The sequence below is a fragment of the Equus przewalskii genome, chromosome 3 (genome assembly GCF_037783145.1).
Source record: "Equus przewalskii isolate Varuska chromosome 3, EquPr2, whole genome shotgun sequence".
In the NCBI taxonomy this organism is placed as follows: Eukaryota; Metazoa; Chordata; class Mammalia; order Perissodactyla; family Equidae; genus Equus; species Equus przewalskii.
Window position 1 is genome coordinate 22,905,558 of NC_091833.1, and position 21,745 is coordinate 22,927,302.

Sequence of the window (21,745 nt, forward strand, 5' to 3'; positions counted from 1 at the left end):
GGTGCAGACATGGCACCACTTGGCACACCATGCTGTGGTATATATAACATACCCACACATAAAAAAATAGAGGAAGATGGGCAAAGATGTTAGCTCAGGGCCAGTCTTCCTCAGCAAAAAGAGGAGGATTGGCAGCAGTTAGCTCAGGGCTAATCTTCCTCAAAAAAAAAAAAAAAAAGACTCCACAAAAAAAAGATAAAATATCTAGGGAAAAACTTATCAAAAATATATAAACTGTATATTTAAAAACTGTAAACAATACTGAAGAACACAGAAGATTTTTAAACAAATGGAAAGACGTACCATGTTCCTGGATAGGAAGATTCAACATCATAAATATGTCCATTCTCTGAAGTTAATGTATAAATTTAAGGCAATCCCAATACACTTCACAAAAGAGGATATTTAAATGGCTAATAAATATACTTTAAAAAGTGCTCAAACTAATTAGTCATTAGGGAAGTAAAAATTAAAACAATTAATTATCACTACACACACACACCAGAATGAATAAAATTAAAAAGACCAACAAAACCAAGAGTTGCAAGGATGCAGAATAACTGTAATTCTCAGACATTACTAGAAGGAGGGTAAATTGTTACATGTCTATTTGGAAAACAGTTTGGCAGTGTTTTCTGAAGGTGAACACACACACATCCCATGGCCCGGAAATTCCGCTTGTAAGTAAATATCCAACAGAAATGCTGTATATATGCGCACCAAAGCCATGTGTGAGTTATATGTTCATGGCTTCATTATTCACGATAGCCAAAATCAGGGAACAACTTAAATGTCCACCAACAGGAGAATGGATAAATAAACCTCACAAATATAATGTTGAGCAAAAGAAGCCAGATACAAAAGAATCCATGTATTTAGAGTTAAAAAAAAGAAAAAGAGTAAACCAATCTATGACATAAGAAATGAAGATGATGATTACCTTTTGGAAAAGGCTGGGGTAGTAACTTTTGGGGGGTCTCAGCAGGGGAGGGTAATGCTCTAGTCCCAGGTCTGGGTAATTCTTCACTTTACTATGTGTTTACTTTGTGACAACTCATCAAGCTGTATACTTATAATTCATTCACTTTTCTGTGTATGTGCTATACTTCAGTTTTTGTCAAAGCAATTCCAATAAAAACACCAAGATGCATGGTGTATAATTAGACATTAGATTCTAAAGTTCAAATAGAAAAACAAATAAGCAAGAATAGCTGAAAAAGTTCTAAAAATAAGGGGAGCAGCCCTTCCATACATTAAAATATATGTTTAAATATTGTAAACCATAGCAGTGTGAACATGAATGAACAAGAATAGAGAGAGCAGCCAATGGAAGAGAGTAGCAAGTCCTGAAATGGACCCACAAACAGTGTAAACAGCTTATAATAAAGTAGCTTCTCAATTCAGCAGAGAAAACATAGCCATCTGGAAAAAGAGAAAAAAAGATTGGACATATACCTCACAGTGTCCATCGGGATACATTCCAAATGAATCAAAATTTGAAGTAAAATAATAAAAGAAAATATAGGACACATCCTGTTCTCTTGAAGTGGGGAAGACCTTTGTACCCATGATTCAACATTCAGAAGCCATTATCAAAATGACTAATAAATTTGACTGCATAACCATAAAAACATGTGCATGCAAAACAAACAAACAAACCATGAACAAAATGAAAGAGAAACATTGCACTGGATGCAACTTGGACCAAAGGCAGAAGGCTAATCTCTAATAGATAATCACCTCCTAGAAATAAAAAGAAAAAGGCAACAACCCAATTTTTAAAATATGCAAAGAATATGCAAATATGAGTAAGACAACCACAGCAAAAGAAATAGAAATGGTCCTTAAACATATTATAAGTTTAAAACTTTTCATAACAAGTTTAAATTAAAACTGAGTTGAGTCACAGTTTTCCACCTATCAGATTGGTAAAAATCCTGCCAGGTGGTGACCTGATTGCTGGCGAGGATGTGGGAAAACAGCAATTTCTCATCCAAAGCTGGTGGGGGCACAATTGGTACTAACCTTACAGAGGGCAAGTTGGCAATAACTCTTGAAATTGCAAATGCAGATGCCTGGAAAGCCCAGCCCTTGGAATTTATCCTGCATACCTAACGCACTTGCAAAATGCTACATGCACAAGCAGTGTCTGTGATAGCAGACTGGAAACAACCTGAATATTCACTGATAGAAGAGTGTGATATAGTCAGTAAAACAAGCAAGGCACAGAACAGCGTGTATTCTGTTTTGTAAACTATGTTCAGCAGGCATAGCAAAGTATTATATATATATATATGTATATATATTTGATTATGCTTGTATTTGCATAAAGAGACCCTGTATTAGAATAAGTCACACTAAAGTGTGAAAGATTGGCAGCTCAGAACCCGCATCCCCACCTCCCAAGATAGTGCATCCTTCAAAGAAGATGCTTAACCCAAATAAATCTGTAATCTGATGGACTCCTTCTCAGAGTAACAAAGCGAATTGGAAAAATGCCTATACTGCAAGTCCAGAGATTTGGGGGGTCATGAAGGCAGCCATATATCAGGAGATTTCTTAGCTCTCCCAAGGATCAGCTTTAATTAGATTAGACCCAACAAACTAAAAACAGTTACCTGGGGGTGGGGGGTACTGGGTGGTTATGGAACAGGAATGAAAGAAAATTTTTCACTATCGTCCTTTTGCACATGATGTTTAAACCATATGAATGTATTATCTAATCAAAACAGTAAAAGAAGAGTGGCAGTTCACAAGCCTAAGCCTTGATCAAGACCCACAAGATCGACCTCAGCGCCTGTTCCCAGAGCCTTTGTCATTTAGAAGCAGGTAATGTTAAATAATTACAAGGAGTTTTATTATCCTGTAACAGCTCACTGATTCTGCCAGAAACCTCTTGTGTCAATATTGCTACACAAGACATGGTGAGATAGAAAGATCTTGGGCAACTCCCTTGACCTCCCTTAACTTCAGTATTCTCTTCAGCAGAGCAAAGATAAGGACAACAGAACATCACAGAATTGCTGTGAAGTGCTGGTGTGTGAGCGTTCCAGGAGGCCGCAAAGCAGCAAGAAACCAGCTCTGCGTAGGACAGCTGCCCAGCCACGGAGCCTCAGCAGGACTGACGTCAGCTCTGAGCTTCAGCGCTTCTCAAAGGTCAGCGTGCTCACAAATCACCTGGAGAGGCGGTCAACACGCAGGCTCACAGCACCACGGTCAGATCTGAGATTCAGTAGGCCTGGCACCCATGAACTTGAATTTCTAACAAGCTTCTCCTCCGGGTGATGCTGCCGCAGCTGGTTTAGGGACACACCGGAGTAGTCTGGTCCAGAACAGGGCTCCTCAAATTGTGCTGTGTGTACAAATGGCCTGTGAATCTTGTTAAAAGACAGATTCTGATTCAGAAGGTCTAGGGTGGGGCCTGGGACTCTGCATTTCTAACAAGCTCCCAGGTGTTGCAGATGCTACTGGTCTGTACACCACACTTTGAGGACCAAGGTGCTGGAATATCCAATTCCATTCATTTTACAGATGAAGAAACTGTGCCTGGGGAGAAGTACATGATGGGGTGAGGCCCTGTCCAGGGGGGCCCCCGTTCCCCAGGAGTGCCTCCCCTGCTGTCCCCAGACCTACCCTACAAACCCGCCTAAGCCACTAAGTGATGCCCATCCTTTAGAATATGGCGTGAAATTTACTAAATGATACATAGTCCTGCACTCTTCTGAGAAATAAGCCATTTACCAAGAAGCTTAGCTCAAATCACCAGTCTGTTCTTTTCAAAAATGCACTTTTGGCAAAGTTATTTCTTTAGCTGAGTCACCTTCCCTCCAGTGATGGCCACCTTTGACAGGCCCTGCTGCAGAAACCTGAAGAAGAAACCGTGTGTGGTCTGAAGATCGGGAGAGAAAGTTCGGGAGAAACAGAAATGGGAGTGGGGAAGCTGGTTCTCAGGAAAGTTGAGGAATCTTCAGGTATATGGCTCCCTCGTGAGCTCAAAAAACTATAGACTTGCACTGTATGCATTTTTCCAACTTGTTTTACCACCCTGAAAAAAAGTCCATCGAATTACAGATTTCGGGGATTAACAAGCATCTTCTTTTCAGGATGCTTATCTCTGAGTGCCCAATCTTTCACACTTTAGTGTGAATTATTCTAAAACAGAGAGAAAGGGGTGGAATTCAGGATACTAGGGTCTCTGGAGTATTTAGGGCAGAGGGGGCCTTACCTGAGATGAAGCTTGATCTGGGAGTACCGCTTCTGGGAAACCACAGCTGCAACCTTGGCCTCTGCACATTCACCAGCTGGCCCCACCCTCACCCGGGTGCCTTCAGGCTGTGCGTGGTTTGTGGGCCTGGCTCTGTCACTAACTTGCTATGTGACCGAGTAAATCATACAGTTTTAGAGACTTTAAGAGTTGGAAGGAACAACCCTTAGGAATCACCTGGACCCCTTATCCCAGAACCCCAATTTCTAAACCAAGGAATACGTGGTCCCTAATGGCCCATCTGAGTTTGGCTTCCCCAGAAGCAGAGCCTGAGACAGGGGTTCGGTTTTGCATGAGTTACTGAGGGTGCGCTTTCAAGAGAAAGCTGTGAGGGAGTGAGGGGAGCAGGATAAGGCGGGTCTCAGAGGCTCTGAAGCATTTTTAAATAGCACCACGGAGTCCTCCTACACTGAGGCAAGAAGCCTGGGCTTCAGCATCCCTGACAAGGTGGCTTGGAAAAGGACACAGTCTGCTGCTGCTGCCCCTCGTACACCACAGCAGCCAGGAAATAGGTGCAACAGCAGGTAAAGGGCATCTGGGGGTGCCAACCCTCCCTTCCAGTTCTGAGAGCTCGTCAAGTTTGTTTCTAAACAAGAGGGCCCAAAAATCAAAAAAGAGAGAAGGTGAGGGAAGAATACAAGCATTTTTTTCATTTCCAGAAGAACCCTGGCAGCTGCACTTAGAATAAATGCTAACTGCTCCCCCTGACTTCCCGGCAGACTGCACTGTGCCCTCTCCCCTAGATCCACCCGCTGCCTGGCACTGACCGCCCAGCCACACAGCAGACCGACTCCTCCTTAAGGACTTTGCCTCTTCCCTCTGCCTAGAATGTTCCACCCCAGATTTTTGCCCAGCTGGCTCCTTCTTGTCAGCTGAAACCTCACCTGCACAGAGAGGCCATCCCAGGTCATTGCCTGGCACGCGCCCCACGGCACTTCTGCATAGCATTGGCCACTCCAATACCATCTTAACTGTGTTCAGTTGTGTATGTTATCTGTCTCCCCTCAAGAAGGAGCCTTGTTCTGGTCTCCCTGCTGTGTCCCCAGAGCCTGGCACAGGCTCGGCACACAGGAGACCGTGACATCTGGTGAATAAAATCTGAGTGAATGAATTGGACATTTGGGCCAGATGCCGAAATGTCAACAGAGAAGGAGAACTACGTCAGTTAAACACTCCACACCCGGAGAAGCTGGAGGGAAACAGGGCACGAGGCCAGGATGGGGAAGGGAAAGCCACCAAGAGTTGCCTTGGCTACTTGATCCCTTTCTCCTCTCCCAGCTGCCCTCTCTCAGCTCCAACCCCTCTACTTGGAGCCAGAGTTAGCATCAACCCTGGGAGATCCCTCACCTTTCGGAAGGGCACAAACTTCCCAAAACGACCAGGGGCATCTGGGTTCCAGCCCTAGCTCTAGCTCTGAGCTCCCCTTTCCTCACTGCTCCCTGAGTGGGGCACAATCATCACGCTGGCCTGCAGGGGTTGCTGAGAGGGCCAGCCGTGGAGGCAACGCGGCTCAACCGCACACTACCGCCCACTTAAACCAGGGCGGGGTAAATTCCCGCCTCTGTGGCTCCTCCAGCTCCAGGACAGTCTCCCCCGCAGGGCGCCGGCTCTGGGCACCTCTGAGACGCCCCGCACGCTACCCGGCATTTCCCAGGGGCCAGGCTCTGTGCCAGGCACCTGCCGCGCACCTGCTGGCTCATCTGCGCAATGACGTCGCTTTATGGTCGGTCCCCACGTCTCGCGGCATCATCTCCGTTTTACAAATGAAGAGACTACGGCTGAGAGACTCAGCTACTGGCCGAGGGACACACAGCTAGTGAGCGGGGGCAGCCGGGTTCGAACTCCGGCCTGAGCGCTTTCATCTCATTTCAGTGGTTTGTCACCATTGAATAGAGCAGCCCTAGGAGAAAGGATCATTACCTTCATTTCACAGAGAAGGGAACCGCCCGCGCCTCTGGCCTGGTGGGCAGACCCCAGCTGCGCCGCGGGTCCCCTGTGCGACGCGCAGCCCACCCGCAGCCCGCGGCCCTCCTCGCGGTCCAAGCGCTCTGGCGGCCCGGCCACCACCGGCTCCTTTTCGCAGATGTGGAGACTGAGGCTCCAGGAGGCGCAAGGGCTGCGCGCTGAGCCCACAGCGAGTCCCCGGCGTCTCCCCGCGCAAGAGAACGCGAGGGCAGAGGCCGCCTCACCAGCACACGCTGCGCGGAGCGGCTGCCTGCGCCCCCAGATAGCCAGCGGCTCCCCTGGGACGGCTCACCCTGGGCTGCTCAGCCGGGGCTGCTCAACCGGGCAGGTGCAGGCTGCTGTCTGGCGGTCAGCGCTCTCCCCGCCCTTGCCCTTTGCCCCTCCCTCCCTCTACCAGGATGACTGGTCCCAAAGCCTGGGTCTCACTGAGGGACAAGATGCTCTGGAGGCACCTGGATCCCCACGTCCTAACCTCCTAATGCATTCAGTACCAGGAATGAAGGGTTGGTTCAACAAGTGAAAATCAATCATGGTAAATTCCCACGTTAGCGAACTAAAAAAGGAAAACCACGTGATGATGTCAGTGGATGCAGTCGATTTTGTCCCCTTTGAGAAAATCCAACATCCACTCCCCAAAGAAACTCTCAGCTAATTATAAATAGAAGGGAATTTCCCCAACCGGAAAAAGGGCATCTACGAGAAACTTACAGCTAAATGGTTAAAGATGAAATGCTTTCCCCCCGGAACATGGGAACACGACCAATAAACTAGTTCAGCTCAGCCAGGTTGCAGGACACATGATCAGCATATGAAAACCAATTGCATTTCTAGTTACTAGCACCAAAAGCTGGAAACAACCTCAAATGTCCGTCAGCAGGTGAATGGATAAAAAAATTTATGGTAGATCCATACAATGGAATATCACTCAGCGATGGAAAGAATGAACTATTGACATGCAACAACACAAATGAAGCTCAAAGTAGTCACACTGAGTGAAAGAAACCAGATCCCGCAAAAGAAAGATGACATTCTGTGTAATTCCATTTATTTAAAACTCTAGAAAATCCAAACTAATTTATAGGAACAGAGCAGACCAGTGGTTGGTTGGGGAGGGAGGAACTTCAAAGGGCACGAGGAAACTTTTGGCAGTGATGATGATACAGCCATTATCCGGGTCGTGGTACACATGTTCAGATTTAGCAAACTGTGCACTTCTGTGCAGTTTATTGCATTTCAGTTTTACCTCAATAAGCTGTTCGTTAAAAATTGCATATAAATTGAAGTACCTAGAACAGGCAAATTCATAGAGACAGAAAGCAGAACAGAGGTTACCACGAGGTGGGGAGGGGGGAAGGGGGAGTTGTTGTTTAATGGGGACAGAATTTCTGTTTGGGATGACGAAAAAGTTCTGGAAATAGTGGCTTAGACACGCAACATTGTGACTGTACTTAATGCCATTGAGTTGTATAGTTAAAAATGCTCAAAATGGGGGCCGGCCCGGTGGCCCAGCGGTTAAGTTCGCATGTTCTGCTTCAGTGGCCTGGGGTGTGTCAGTTCGGATCCCGGGTGCAGACATGGCACCGCTTGGCACACCATGCTGTGGCAGGCGTCCCACATATAAAATACAGAAAGATGGGCACGATGTTAGCTCAGGGCCAATCTTCCTCAGCAAAAAGAGGAGGATTGGCAGCAGATGTTAGCTCAGGGCTAATCTTCCTCAAAAAAAAAAAAAAGCTCAAAATGGTAATTTTTGCATTATGCATATTTTACCATAAGAAAAAAAAGTAAAAATATTGCCTGGCAGTGAACATTTGCATTTGAAGGGAAAGAGGAGTGTTTTCTGCTTTTCTCAGCCTCCTGTGTTGGGGGTGGGGGCAGGTCTGTCCTCCAGGAGGTTAGGAACAGCACTCCTCCCCTAGGACAGACAGCCTTCCCCTCTCACAGGACAAAGTCCTCCTGACCTTTGCTCCGCAGACCCAGGATCACCAGGAATCAGGCCCCCACCTCTGCAGCCCATCCCCCCATGGCTGACTGGCCTCAATCCCTTCTCACCTGCTGTTCCCTGAGCAGAATGCCCTTCCCCCTTCATCTACCAGCCTAATTCTCCCTCCCCCCATCTCCCCTCATGCCCACACCCCCGCCAGACTCTCTCACATGCCACCCTTGACCCACAGGAGACTGCCAGTTCCCTGTTTCCTGGAGGTGCCCCTCTCCAAGGGGGCTGTCCCTCTGTGCCCCCAAGCCCCTGGTGCCCCTCTTCCTCTGACCTGATTGCAGCGTCCTGAGCATCGACTCTGCCTCGGCTCCTGGCTGGGAGCTCCTTAAAGTCTCAGGCTTCTCCTAGCTCCCTCTGTCTCCTGACTCGGAGACTCCAGGTTGGACGCAGCACAGCCCATCAACTGCCAGGACTTGCGGCTGAACCAGGCCCTTTTTTACCAATTCAGGAATGTCCCTAGTGGAGGACAATGGGGAAAATGGAATTCTCGGGGAACAGAGCAGCTTTGTTCCTGATTTTTTGGCTCACAGAGGACGGACTGTGGGGATTGGGCAGGCCCACGCAGGGTTCCGGGAAACCTGGCTTTGGCGTCTTACTGACTTGGGACCTAGAGAGCCAATCGGTTCCTTCCTCCAGGCCTCCCTTTCCCCATCAGAAAAACGGAGCTTGAGAAATTCCTCCTCAAGCTGAGTGTGGAGGGAGGAGTGGTGGAGGGGGAAATAGGGGTGTCGGCAGAGATTCCCAGAGTGGGGAGCATCCTGGTTACCAAGGCTCATTCTCCTGCAGAGGTTTGGCCTCACACTTGTTGAGTTTGGGTTCAAGCCCTGCTCTTCCAAGGGTGCTGGCCGGGACGCTGGCCCTGGCGCACAGGCTCTCTGTTCTGGCTCATAATCAGATTCACACTGTTCCACCTTCCAGAAGCAATGGGGAGCAGTGCTTCATAACAGCTATTGCAACTGTAATTAAACAGTCATTCATCAGTAGTTTCACATCTCTCTCCCCTGCTGGGACATAAGCCCCACTGAATTCCTACTTCAGTGCCCATCCCGAGGAGAATTCAGCCATTGTGTTAACTAATTAATGCAGGGAGGCCGGCGGTAGAGGGCTGGGTCTTTTCTGCTAACGCACATCAGGATCACAGCTAAGGAGGAGTGAGACGCAGCCCCCTGTCCCCGAGCCACTTGGAAAGGGAGGTTGGGGGCCAGGGGCAAGTCGCCAGCCTCCTCGCCAGGCCACATCCCCTCTTCCCTGCTCACACAAGCCCAGTCTGACTCAGGACCAGCCCCGGTTCCACCACGACCCCGACTCCCGCCCACGCCACCTTGTGTAAGAACATGAAATGTTTAAAGAGGTCATGAACTCTGCATCAGAGTTTCCAGTTCGGTTCCACGTGTATTTGTGACCCCAGGGTCTCCTCTGTGCCCGGAGCTTGGCACACAGAGACAAAAAGCTTCCAGCCCAGACTGGAGCAGCTGACGCCAGAGGGATGCTGGTCAGAGGGGAGGGAGGTGCCTCCGTGAGCTGCACAGAAAGGACAGGAGACTGCCGGAGCAGGAACCTAAAGAGGTCTTCACCATCCTTCTAACAAATGAAGAGAATCTGCTCAATGTCCCTCATGAGGGGGCCCAGTGTGGGCAAGACTGGTTTTCCAGAACCTCCAGAAATATTTGTCACCACAGTTGATGGCCCACAGACCCATCTCTCCTCAACAGGAAGGCACAGGAGGTGGCAACGTTGGGTTCTACCAGCCCCCAGCCTCCTTCCTTCTCATCCAGCCCCCTAGCCTTTCCCACAGCAGCCCGCAAACCCAAACACAGGCCGAAGGAACTCCACTTGAAATCCTCTTCCCTCCCTTCCTCGTCACAGTCCTACTTTTGGCCTTTCTTCCAGAGAGATCTCACAGGTGCACTTTCCGCCAGCCTCAGCCTCCTTCCGCTGTTCCAGAGAGCCCATAAACAAGCCTCCCCCTCTCTCTCCTTTTTTTAATCCAATAGTAGTATGCCACACATGCTTGTAGTGGGTGGAAGAGTGGCCCCCCCAAAATTCCTGTCCACCCAGAATCTCAGAATGTGAATTTATTTGGAAATAGGGTCTTTGCAGATGGAATTAGTTAAGACGAGCTCACGCTGGATTAGGGTGGGCCCTAAATCCAATGACTGGCATCCTTAGAAGAGAAGAAAGAGGCACACACAGAAGGCTGCCTACAGGCAGAGGCAGAAGTGGAGTGACACAGCCACAAGCCAAGGAATGTCAAGGATTTAGGAAACCACCAGAACCTAGGAAAAGGTGAGAGAGGGTCCCCCACTAGACCTTCCGAGGGGGCGTGGCCCTTGATTTGAGACTTCCAGCCTCCAAAACTGTGAGAGAAAAAATGTCTGTTGTTTTAAGCCATCCACAGTGGCCCTAGGAATCTAAGAGAAGGCTGCTCTGCACCTCTGTTGACCCCTTGTCACTCAATCTATCTAGAACACTGTGATACTGTCGCATTTTCTTTCATCAGCTGCTAAGTATTCCACTGTGTGTGGACCACAACTGATTTAATCTGTCTCTCGATGAACATTTAGGCCATTTCCGATCTTTAACTTCTACACATAATGCTGCAATGACTGTCTTTGTACAGACAGCTTTGTGCCCCCCGGGGAAGTTCATACGTAGAAGCAGAATTACTGGGTCCGGGAGTAGGTACATTGGGTACCTTTACAATTTTGAAAGCTATTGCAAAAGAGCTCTCCTAGGAGATCAGACACTTTCCATTCTCAGAAGCAATGTAGGAAAGTTTTTATTGGATCACTTGTTTGTTTTTAATTGTCTTTATTTGTTGTGTTTCATGTTCCAAATCAATGCAACTTCGTTGTCACAAGCAAAACAATACAAGACAAAGATATCTGTATTTGTGTCTCTGTGCCTCCCCTCTTCTAAGGACGCCAGAAGCTGATGTCTCCCTCTCCCACTTCCTTCCCCTCCACTCTCTCCTTCACAATATTACTGATACCAACATCTACCCTTCCACACCTTTCTCCTTGCTCACTCTAACACATGCAGGCGTATATACACATAGAGAGGAAGTTTGCTTGTCTAGCTGAATAAAATTGAATCAACGATGGATATAACTTGCTTTTGCCCCCCACTTGACAGTGGGCATGTCTGCAAGTCAATATTCTAATTTTTTGCTCCTGTAGACATCAACACACACATTCAGCTATCACCCTCCACAAACGGGACCACAGCAGGCATGCCGAGAGTTGAGGGTTGTGGATATTTTCAGTGCAATTCTGTTGCACTAAAATCTCTTTCTCGTTTTTTTCTTCTCTTCTCCCTTCTCCCTCCTTCCTTCCTTCCCCTGCAGCCCTACACCAGCAACCCTGAGGGCAGCCTTCAGCATCTTCTTTCATGCTCGTACATCCATATAAGAAAACACACATGTATACAAGTGTGGGGTCTGGGGTCAAGTTTTGCTTTCTTTGGAGTTGCTTTGCAAAAATGGGATCATGTTAACATCCATCTCCATTTCTTCTTTTTCTCCCTCAATAATAAAATCCCTCAGGAACTCCTTCCAAAGCTTTTAATAGGAGCAGTATTTCCTGCCTGGGGGATGTTTACTTTGTTTCCAGTTGTTGTGGTGTTTTGTTTTGTTTTGTTTAAGGAATAATGCTACAGTCAACATCAGGGGACATTGATCCTCTTGCTTTCTTTCTTCTTGCTGCCGACTCCCTCCTGGCGGCTGGTTTCCTCGTGCATGTGGCAGTTGGATTGTCTGCTCCAGTTTGATAGGCATCCTGTGGGCAGCCTGAGCAGACTGGGTTGAAGGTGAGTCCCTCCAAAGAAGTTTTGCTTTTGCTTCTGCCACATGTCCCAAGGAGTTACCAGTCAGGAATAGCTTTTCTTTTTTTTTTAAATTGTGGTAAAATATACATAACATAAAATTTACCCAGGGTCGGCCCTGTGGCTGAGTGGTTAGAGTTCCATGTGCTCCACTTCAGCGGCCTAGGTTAGCTGGTTTGGGTCCCAGGTGTGGACCTACACCACTCATCAGCCATGATGTGGAGGCATCCCACATACAAAATAGAGGAATAGTGGCACACATGTTAGCTCAGGGCTAATCTTCCTCAAGGAAAAAAAAAGAGGGAGATTGGCAACGGATGTTAACTCAGGGTGAATCTTCCTCACCAAAAAAAAAAAAAAAAAAACCCTCTTAACCATTTTTAAGCATATAGTTCAGTAGTGTTAAGTACTTTCATGCTCTTGTGCAACAAATCTCCAGGACTCTTTTCATCTTGCAAAATGGAAACTCTGTACCAATCAAGCAACTTCCCTTTTCCTCCTCCCGTCATCCCCTGGCAGTCACCATTCTGCTTTCTGTCTCTATGAATTTTCTAGCCAGGATTAGCTTTTATGGTCATTTCCTGGCCTGGAGACTCTAGGATCAAAGGAATAGTGTAAATTTGACCCCAAATCCAAAAGAGGGCAAGTGTGTGGTTATGTATTTCCCAGAGGAGGACGTCCTCTTCCCCAACCAGCCCCAGGCCAGGTTAGAAAAGCTTGCTTCTTCTCTGCCTCTGCCAGCGGGTGAAGTTTTTCTGGTCTAACTTTCACAGGAGGCTTAAACTCTCAATGGTCCCAACTGTATGTGGGGGTCTCAGTTCTACCTCTCTGCTTCATGGAGGCTCAAAACTTTGTCCCTTGTCCCTGGGTTATCCAGAGCAGCGAAGGGCCTTCAGTACAGGCTTGCTCTCCCCCAGCTTCTTCCACATCCTTTGCCCAGGGGCTGTCCTTATTTCCATGCAGCTCAGCTATGCGTAAAAAATGTGCTGACTGCTTTGTATCCTAAGTTTCTAGATATTTTATCGAGTTTTCCCCCCAAACTATCAAATCTTCCATCTTACTGAAAAAGAATGTCCCTCACTGTTCTTTTTCCTTGTATTGGTTTTTAGCCTGGACTTTTCATGGGCTCCTGCTGTATTTCTCCAATGGAACTAGAGTTCTGGGGTCCACCAGGCACAGCCCCCAGTGGACACACAGCTCAGCGGAAGCTAGAAGAATGAGGAGAACACAGCCAGAGCTCCTAGTCAGGGCTGGCGGATGGCCACGGAGATGGCACTGCCTCTGTTTCAGGGATGTTTGGGGCCCATAAAACTTAGGTTGATAATGTTGGCAGTGGTCTACAGGACGGAGCTGGGACTACCTAAGCTGGAATAAAAGGATTAATGGGACAATGATGATCGCGATAATAATAATAGCTAATGTTAGTCACTTTATGTCATTTAATCACCCCACACACACAGACATACACATCAACATCAGAGTTAGGAATTCTCATCCTTATTTTAAAGATGAGGAAACCGAGGCTCAGAATGTTCTGCAACTTGCCCAAGGTCACACAGCTAGCAAATGGGAGAGCAAGTACTATATCTAAGTATGTCTGACACCAAAGGCCTTGCTGATAACTTGCTGATAATGTTAGAGGATAGGACAGTCTGAAGGCGAATGGAAAAGACCACATTCCCAGACCCAGCAGTTTTGTGCAGTCAGAAGAGCCTGACTGTGAGGCCAAGAGAGGCCTGGCCTCGGGAACGGAGCCCACAAGGATCTGGAGCTGGAAGGGTGACCGGAGCACCCTGCAACTTCAGAGTCACAACCCAGAGGTGACATGCGTGACCTGAGCTGGTCAGGGCAGGCCACTCTGGCTGAGCTCAGGACCTCTGGATCTCTTCATCCCTGAGGTGTCTGCCTTCTGCACTTCCTCAGAGGCTGGAAAGTCTATGGCCTTTGCCCTTCGGTCTCCCAGGTCTGGGCTCAGGCTGGGCTGGCAGCCCAGCTTTCTCGTCTTCCCCTCCTGGCAGCCAGTTGGTCAGAGGTATACTTGGCTCTGCCAGGGCCATAAAAAGGCTCCTCACAGGTGAGAGAAGACAGCTTCTCGTCCCACTGTCCCTATCCCACCCGGGACTGATGAGGCTGGGACACCAGCCAGGAGGCTGGCTTTCAATTAACAAGGAATCAGCCTCTGGAGAAGCATGTGCATAGAGGACAGGAAAATGGAAGGGAAGTTCAGCTTAATCAATTCAGAGCAGTTCATGAAGCTTCTGGGCCCAAAAGGGTACCCTCCCCTCTTTCCTGGCATATCCCACTTCTCTCAGCATCCCTCATCTCTCCCAGCATCCCTCATCTCTCTCAGCATCCCTCATCTCTCCCAGCATCCCTCATCTCTCCCAGCATCCCTCATCTCTCTCAGCATCCCTCATCTCTCCCAGCATCCCTCATCTCTCTCAGCATCCCTTATCTCCTCCAGCATCCCTCATCTCTCCCAGCATCCCTCATCTCTCCCAGCATCCCTTATCTCCTCCAGTATCCCTCATCTCTCCCAGCATCCCTCATCTCTCCCAGCATCCCTCATCTCTCTCAGCATCCCTTATCTCCTCCAGTATCCCTCATCTCTCCCAGCATCCCTCATCTCTCCCAGCATCCCTCATCTCTCCCAGCATCCCTCATCTCTCCCAGCATCCCTCATCTCTCCCAGCATCCCTCATCTCTCCCAGCATCCCTCATCTCTCTCAGCATCCCTCATCTCTCCCAGCATCCCTCATCTCTCTCAGCATCCCTCATCTCTCCCAGCATCTCCTCTCCCAGTGTCCTTTCCTTTTTCCCAGCATCCTCTCATTCCTCCCAAATGCTTTTTCCCAGGTCTAATCTGGAAACAGCTATCAACAGATTCTCACATCAGCCAGTAACGCCTCATTTCATCAAGTCTAAAGAGCAATTGATTGTAAAATGTCCCAACATTTGACGTACCTCTGAGAAAGAGAGGGAGAAAATCTGTCAATTAAATTATGATATGCCAGTGATCCTGATTACAGAGGGGATGTTAAAATGTGGAGTTGGGGAGAGGTGTACTTTAGAATCAGTGGAATATGGTAACACTAAGAGCCCTGTCGTGCATTCGATATCTTGCCTGAGGGCTACAGAATATTTCCATGCACAGTGCCCCCCTGTTAATGGCTAGTAAGCAGGCACTATATGCCCAGAACCACCCTACACTCTGGGGGATGCAGTTCTCAGCCCTTACGGCAATCACAGGCTAGTAGGTGATCTTGGAGGCAGACCTAGAGAACACCTACAGAACAGTTCAAGGCCAGTCTCTGTGGTGTGGATGATAAATGTAAAAGGTGTTTGGAGAACAGATGGACCGGAGTTGGCCAGGTGGTCAAAGGAGGCTTCATGGCGGGGACAGGGGTAGGGACTTAAGCTAGAGGATGAAGGATGGAGAATGGGGACAAGAGAAGACACTGAGGAGGGAGAAGTGGGGATAAAGCGAACAAAGCATGGAGCTGAGGCCCACACGGGAATCCACACTGGACAGGCAGGACAAGGCCAGACTACAGAGGGCCTCGAGAGCCAGGCAGCTCTTGATGTGACAGGCAGCAGAGGGCCAGTGCCCGTTCTTGAGCAAAGGAGTGACTTGATGAGCACGCTAATTGAGGAAACACTGATGTGCAGGATGAGTTGGAGGCAGAAGCTGGAGGCCTGGACACCAATCACGCCTCCAAGCCCTGCAATGAAGAAAGGCAGGTGACCTCTAAGGGGTCTCTAACAGGTCTTCATGTGCCTGGAAGGGGCTGGGGGGCAGTCCTCCCAGGTAGTTTGAGCCATGCCTAGATGGAAAAGAGTCCCAGACCCTTTGAAGAACTGTTCTTCAGGGGCCAGGCCACCCAGGTATCTGCCTGGTCTATTCCGGGCAAGTACAGCTATATAAACAATCATCTTCCACTCAGTAAAACTTGTACCACTTAGCCGCAGGGGCCGAAGAAAGCATTGCTTACATCTGTACGAGTGTACATCATCATGTAAGTCAGTCTTTTCTGCCTTTAAGAATTAAAGAGATGTATTTGGTAAGAGATAGACCTGTCTGATACATGCTCATTGATAAAATACTCTAATCTTTCTAGATTGGTCCTACCTGGCAATTTGTAACAAGAACCATAAAACTGGTTGAACTCTGTGAGGGAGTAAGTCCACTTTAAGAGGTGGGCCCCTAGACAATAAGTCAGAAATGGCCCAAAGCAGTGCCACCTGGGGAGGTGGGAGGCAGAGAGCCGGAGAAGGGTCTCAGCTCATCCAGGAGGGTCGCGTCAGGCAGCCGCCTGAGCCACTTGAGTGAGGCCCTTACAAACTTGGCAAGTTGGGGAGAAGAACCCCTGTTGTATGTGCTTCTGCCCTGGGCACTGGGACCCTGTGGAGGCAATGGAGTGTTACAGGCACGAGCACAGGTTTGGCTTGAGAGCCCCAGTTTCCTCAACTGTAAAATGAGAATCAAATCGGCAGTTATTGGCCCTGGGCCCGGCCAGTGGTGAGCTATTATTACTACATAGATGACACACACAGACAATAACAGCTCCACCCTCAGTGCAAATGGAAACAAATATTTTCAGTAGGGCTGGGGGATGGGTGGAGGGTGGCAAACGTGTGGCTGCAGGACGTCTGCTGGTTCCAGTGTCTGAGGCAGACGTGGGAGATAGCATGCCAGAGAGCCCAGTGCCATGGGTAGTAGGAGAGTCACCTCCAGCCTGGGAGGGAGACCCAGGCAGGGAAGCTGACCTGGTCCAGACCTGCCACTCAGACACCCAGTTCCCAGGAACTCACTGCCTCTCCCTGGCTCTTCATCACAGCCTGTCATGACCACTGTCCCCTGACTCTGGAGACACCCTAGCCACTCCCCTGGCAGTGTTGATCTCAGTATGAATAAGTCCCTTTTCTCCTGAAGTCAGTCAAACAAGATTAGACTCGTCCCCAGAAGAACATGCCTAAGAAACAAGAGAGGAAAGAAAATGAAGGAATTAAAATGCAGCCACCTGGAAACAGGAGGACTTCCAAGTCGTTATTCCGATATGAATCTGGCCCCAGACTGGGCAGCCTCCTTAAGCTGTCTCCTCACCTCCTCCTTATCTCTATCCATTTGCCTTGGCAAGAAGTGCTCCCTTCTAGAACCTGCTTCCTCTGGCCTTGAGCAGCGTCAGCCCTGCCCCTTGCTCTTGGCAGGACCAGCCTCTTTGCTTGAGCTCTTGGAGAATTCGGTTGGCCCCAGATAGTCCTCCGTCAGCCCTCAGCCCTCCCACAGGGATAATAATACCTGTAGGGCAGAGTTCTCGTGAGGACCAGAGACACAGGAACTGATGCCAACTGCAACGAACGTAAGCTCCATGAGAGCAGGCCTTCTTTCTGTTCTCCGCCCCATCGCCTGTGCCGGCCCCATAGTCAATGCTCAAGGATGTTTGTTGAATGAAAAATAAATATGAATATGAGCTTGAGTATGTACAAACAACCTCTAGAAGGACGCACAAGAACCTAGCATCAGTAATTGTCTTTGGATAGATGAAAATAGAGTCCTAAGGAATGGGATATGGAAAGGAAGCTACTTTTCACTGTAAACCACTCCTTATATTTTGATTTTTTTTTTACTGTGCACATATATTATCTATTTGAAATTAAAAACACAATGCCATTTACATTAACATCAAAAAAATGAAGTACTTTGGTATAAATCTAACAAAATATGTAGGAGATCTATACAAGGAAAACTATAAAACTCTGATGAAAGAAATCAAGGCAGACAAATAAATGGAGAGATATTCCATGTTCATGGATAGGAAGACTCAATATCATCAAGATGTTTGTTCTCCCCAACTTTAGCTATAGATTCAATGCCATCTCAATCAAAATCCCAGAAAGTTATTTTGTGGATATTTACAAACTGATTCTAAAGTTTACATGGAGAGGCAAAAGACCCAGAACAGCCAACACAATACTGAGGAAGAACAAACTGACGCTGCCTGACTTCAAGACAGTGCAAAACTCCAGTAATCAAGACAGTGTGGTACCAGTAAAAGAAAAGTGAAATAGATCCGTGTGGAACAGAATAGAGAGCCCAGAAACAGGCCCACATAAATATAAGCAACTGATCTTTGACAAAGGGGCAAAGGCAATTCAATGGAGAAAGGATAATCTTTTCAGCAGATGGTGCTGGAACAATTGGACATCCGATGCAAAAAGAGGAATCTAGACACAGACCTTACCTTTCACAAACATTAATTCAAAATGGATCTTAGACCCAAATGTAAAACACAAAACAATAAATTTCTAAAATATAACGTGGGAGAAAATCTAGGTGACTCTGGGTTTGATAATGAGTTTTTAGATACAACCAAAGCACAATCCGTGAAAGAAAACATTGATAAATTAGACTTAATTAAAATTCAAAACCACTGCTCTGCAAAAGACACAGCTAAGAAAATGAAGAGAAAATATTTGCAAAAGACTTATCTGATAAAGGACTTGTCCAAAATATGCAAAAAACTCTTCAGACTCAACAATAAGAAAACAAACAACTCAATTAAAAAATGGACAACAAATCTGAACAGACAGCTCGCCAAAAAGATGTGTGGATGGCAAATAAGCATATGAAAAGATTCTCAACATCATACGTCACCAGGGAATTGCAAATTAAAACAACAATGAGATAGCTCTACACACCTATTACTTTTTGGCTAAAATCCAAAAAACTGACAATACTAAATGCTAACCAGAATGCAAAGCAACAGAGACCCTCATTGATTGCTGGTGGGAATGCCAGACAGCACAGTCACTTTGGAAGAGAGTTTGGCAGTTTCTTACAAGCTAAACATAGTCTTACCACATGATCCAGCAATCGTGTTCTTTGGTATTTACCCAATTGAGCTGAAAACTTATGACCACAGAAAAATCTGCATACACATGTTTATAGCAGCTTTATTCATCATCACAAAAAACTGGAAGCAACCAAGATATCCCTCAATAAGGGAATGGATGAACAAACTACAGTACATCCATACAATGGGACATTATTCAGCGCTGAAAAGAAACAAGCTATCAAGCCACAAAAAGACGTGAAGGAACTGTAAATGCATATTTCTACGGGAAAGAAGCCAATATGAAAAGGCTACATGCTGTATGATTCCAACTCTATGACATTCTGGAAAAGGCAAAACTACACAGACGGTAAAAAGATCAGTGGTTGCCAGGGGTTAGGGGAGGGAGGGGTGACTAAGTGGAGCACAGAGGATTTTTAGGGCAGTGGCACTATTCTGAAAGATGCTGTAATTGTGGATATCACAACTGTCACAATGTCATTCATTTCATATTTGTCAAAACCTGTACAATGTACAATGAGAGTGAATCCTAATGTAAACTATAGACTTTAGCTAACAATAATATTATGGACTTTAGTTAATAATAATGTATCAATATCGATTCATCAGTTGTAACAAATGTGCCATACTAATACTGCATGTTAATAACAAGGGATACTGTGTGCCCAGGGTACGTGACTATAATGGAACTCTCTGTACTTTTTGCTCAATTTTTCTGTAAATCCAAAACTGTACTTTAAAAAAACCTGTTAATTACTTTTTAAAAGAAAGCTTAAAAAGCATAAAACAAAGATTATTCAGCCAATATTATGGACTTTGCAGGCAGACAGCCCAGGCTTTATGTCCCAGATCCTGAACAAGCCGCAGCCTCCTCCTGTGGGGTTAACAGTCACGCCTTATAAGGTTGAGTTAAGGGTTCCAGAACTCCGTCACTGAAGTGTGACAGTCAACAATTCTGTTGCCTGCAAGATTTCCACAGACGGAGACAGGAGTGGCCTTCTCTTGGGAACAGGGCAGGCATGACCAGGAGGCAACCTCTGCTGAGATATCAATCAACAACGGTTTCCCAGCTGCAGGAAGAGGCTGGAAAGCACCTGGCCCCAGCCCAGCATCTGCCAAACCAGCTGGTCTGCTGGCCTCTGTACAAAGCAGCTTCACTGGGGCCTGGGACAGCCCCTCCAAGGAGGCAAGCAGGAGGGCTATGTAGCCTGCAACCCAGTGCAGTGGAGGTGGGAAGGGGCCTGCAGAGTGAGACCTGCAGAAGGACCACCACCCTGCCCTGGTGTGCTCCTTCCACTGTGGGACCCTGGGAAGCCCCTGATCATCTTCTTCATCCATCAAATAGCACTACCAAGGCCCACACCCAGGGAGGCAGGGAGGGTAGCAGAAGGCAGTGGAAAAGAAAGCTTAAATGTACATTATTCCACCAAGCGTGAGTGTCACTAATATTACTGCTGTCAGTCCAGCAACCTATGCAGAGACTCAAGGGCAGCAGTGGGGAGAGGGAAAATCCAGGCTGCTGAGCACATGACCTAACTCTCCAAGCCTCAGTCTCCTCATCTTAATGTGGGAATGACACAGTTCTTCACCTCCGTTGCTCTGGATGAATTTGGCAAGGCAGTGCCTACACAGGGCTTAGCACCTTGCCTGTCACGGAGGTGTCCTTAAATGATAGCTCCCTGTGTCTTCATAAGGTGTGGGAGCCAACCCAGCGAACTAAGTCATTCTGGATAAACAGCCGTCCCTGCCAGGGCTTCCTCTGTAATTCTGCTCAGATCTGAGGACAGAGGAGGCCACCGTACTGCCAACATTAGGGACAGCATTTATTGCCTTGCAGGTGCTAGACTGGGAGCTTGGACAAATTGAATCACGTGGTCAAGATCTTGGCACCCAGAGAGCTGGGCTGGAAAAAACAGTTGCCAAAAGGGTAAAATGAATTCAACAGCTCTGGGAAGGACTTTGAGCCCTGGAAGAGAGCTGTTAAGCAGGGTCTCGTTTAATGGAAGGAGAAGGGGGACGTTCAGTGACAGGGAGCCTGGCATCCAATCAAGGCCAGTCTTGTCTGAACAGTGTTATCCTTGAACCCTGGAGACGCAAGCAGGTTGAGCTTGACTCGGCAGAGAAGCCAGCCAGAGGGAGGGAGGCAGTGCTAACTCACCTGGCAGGGGGTGAGCAGCAGCTAAATCCATGCCTGTGAGAGAGTCAGGGCCCATAGCTGTCAGCCAGGGGAAGGGTGGAAGGGAGCGGCCAGCTTACAGGGAGGCGGATGTGGGAGATTTCCACCCAGCATAGAGGGCAGGAGCCGGACTGTCTGGGTTCAAGTCCCAGCTCCACCACCTACTGGCTAACATTGGGCAGGTCACTTAACCCCTGGGCCTTGGCTGCCATCTATAACATGGGGGTGACTAGCACCCACTGCACAGGGTTGTGGTAAGGATTTGAGATCAAGCCTGTTGAGGATTTAACGCGGTGCTTGCCCAGAGTAAAGGGCAGCAGGCATTATTACTGTTATTTAGGGGAGGGCTGGCAGCCAGTCTTCCCATCTGCCCACCCCCTCCCTCTGACTTGGGTCCCACCTTTACACAGGCCAGTTATAGATAACTTTGCCTGGACTGGATCACATCAGAGAGGTGCAGAGCCTACGAGACCCTCTGGCTCCACCCCCACCTCAAGCACCAGTTTCTGCAGCTTGCCCAGCCCCTCCTTACATGCCTCCGCTAACAGGGAGCTCACCACCCAATGAGGCAGCCTGCTCCACATTCAGACGGCTCTGATCACAAGTTCTCTAGGGAGAGCTGAAATCTCCTCCCTGCAAGCTGCCCCATAGTAGAAGTGATTTTTCCG

General features: G+C 47.8%; 1 protein-coding gene across 15 annotated transcripts in view; it reads right to left on the reverse strand.

Moving 5' to 3' along the window:
* IL34 (interleukin 34) overlaps positions 1-21,745 on the reverse strand; it is a 57,328-nt gene that overhangs the window by 27,125 nt on the left and 8,458 nt on the right. For 2 of the 15 annotated variants that reach the window (XM_070612326.1, XM_070612319.1), the window contains exon 1: positions 8,497-8,746. The exons of 6 other annotated variants lie outside the window; for them this stretch is intronic. The gene's annotated coding sequence lies outside the window, so the exon portion shown is untranslated. Of the gene's footprint in view, positions 1-4,225; positions 4,853-6,184; positions 6,680-8,496; positions 8,747-21,745 lie in introns of those variants that run through there. 7 more of the 15 variants (XM_070612316.1, XM_070612315.1, XM_070612321.1 and 4 more) reach the window with 6 other exon arrangements.